General features: G+C 41.5%; 1 long non-coding RNA gene across 1 annotated transcript; it reads left to right on the top strand.

The window, feature by feature from the left end:
• Positions 1 to 338: 338 nt before the first annotated feature.
• On the top strand, positions 339 to 1,339 carry LOC129378266 (uncharacterized). Its single transcript, XR_008608040.1, has 3 exons — positions 339 to 453; positions 729 to 829; positions 1,128 to 1,339. It is a non-coding gene; the product is annotated as an uncharacterized LOC129378266 (long non-coding RNA).
• Positions 1,340 to 2,020: the final 681 nt, after the last annotated feature.

The following is a 2,020-nucleotide window of genomic DNA, read 5'->3' as shown; positions in this document are numbered from 1 at the left end:
TTTTACACTTTAAATGATACAATGCGATTTGGTACAATGTTTTAAGGTGAGAATGTAAGTGTGTAAGTCTCAAATATCTGCTCAGTTCATCAATACGTCACTTAATAGCAATATTGCTCTGACATATCTGGACATGTCTGCTGCCGCTGTGTGACCTTTTCAAACTTTGAGCCCCTGCCCTCCAAAGGTCTCTGCATTTAGATTATAAGCCAGTAAACCTAAAAATAATTCAGCAGAGGATGACCCGAACAGAATCCTTTCTCTTTATTTCACTGACCTTCCGGACTTCCGGGAGGCTGTTGTCAAACTTTTTTTTTTTTTTTTTTGTCAGGGTACCAGCAGCCCGGCTCCATTCACGCTGCAATACGGCAGAGGCCACGGCGTATTGTAGGGAAGTGAATAGTATAAGTCATCCAGGGGAGCACAATGCGGCAGCGGCTGGATGACGTGCAGGTGATCACCCTGAACTTTCTCCCATGAAACCCTTTTCTTTTTCCTTTTTCTGTGCACTGACCTTCATAACAATTGCTTTTATGGAGACGCCAAGCTGGGTGTGGAGAGAAACGGTCAGATAAACTCTCCGCTGATAAACCCTCCCAGCTTTTAGTCCAGGCTGCTTTTACACTTTTATGTCATTCTGTAATTTTTGAAATACAATTTTTTTATGCAATTAGTCTTGTAAAGTCAATTTCAATCACAAACGCTGTGTTTTCTGCATATTATCACAGGTGCTGTTGTTTATCTGCTTTGATTTGAAGAAATGAATCGTCATTTAGCCCTGATTTGACCTCCGTCTTGTTCTGCTCGTTAGAGCGTTTTCATACTGCAGGTATCATTGTTTCTCCCACCTGTAATTAGTGAGAACTAAAGTTGACGCTGAGCTTTAATTTTCACTTAAAAGTCTGGGTTAAAACGTTTTAATAACAGAGGTACAGCAGGAAAAGAAAAGAAAAAAAGAGACGTAGTATTAATAACAGGGCTGAGGCTCATTAATTGCAGCACCGGTTCAATTTCAGTTCAGCTTAAGATAAAAATCCATACTAGTTTTTGAAACTTGCGCCGATGAAAACTCGCATGATCAATAGACAGAAAGCAGTTGCAATAACACTGACCTTGTTATTCAGCAGAGCTTCACATTTTCACCCTCCGAAGCTCGTTATTCCCGATGGTTATTGGGACACTTCTGGAAAATAGATGGACTTCTCAGCACGCCGGACCTTCTGAGAGCAGATCTACTGCATCTATGGAAAGTATTCACCCGCTTTTTACTGCTTTTACAAAATCGATCACGGTCAGTAAAATGTAACTTTTTTGATTAAAAAAATAAGAAAAAAAATCCAAAAAAGCTTTTTAAGGCTGCAGTATCTAACTTTTACAAAATATGTTTTTTCTTTCATATTTTTTTCAAATTTTACCATGTTGTAACTATATAGTAGAAGACAGATAATCTGTGAAAAAAATAAATCAAATTTCACCTTCTATTGCGGTCTGCAACAAACAATGCACAGCTCCCGGTCAAAAACAACCAATCAGAGCAAGGAGGAGGGCCTTAGAGCTTTCAATCATTCTCCTGTATGCGGCTCAGTGTGCTAATGGGGGAAAAAACAATGATTGAGAAGAGACGGTGGCCTTATTGATAAACAGGCACACACAGACACAATAACATATTTCCATCTACTCACTCAATGTAAACACTCCGTATACACCCTTCCGATTCCCAGAATTAGTAACGATAAGACCACAGGGGCAAGCAGCCAGCACAGGGTGAAGAGAAGAGCAGCCCATTGGCCCAGACAAAGGCCGGAACCACCTGAACAACACTGGCCCAGACCCCATCCAGACCCCATCCAGAGACTGGGCCAGAAAAAGTCGACACGGTTCGAACAAGGCAGCCAACCAGAGCAGCACCAGAATAAAACAATCCCAACCAATCAAGAAGCTTCAATCTTAACTCCATGAACCTCCCACTCCTCCACTGGATCACCCCCAACCAGCACACAAACATCTACCACAAGCCCCC

Source organism: Poeciliopsis prolifica, unplaced genomic scaffold, assembly GCF_027474105.1.
Source record: "Poeciliopsis prolifica strain line A6 unplaced genomic scaffold, Auburn_PproV2 SCAFFOLD051, whole genome shotgun sequence".
Taxonomy (NCBI): domain Eukaryota; kingdom Metazoa; phylum Chordata; class Actinopteri; order Cyprinodontiformes; family Poeciliidae; genus Poeciliopsis; species Poeciliopsis prolifica.
The sequence above is the reverse complement of the archived record's forward strand: the minus strand, read 5'-3'. Positions and strand labels throughout refer to the sequence as shown.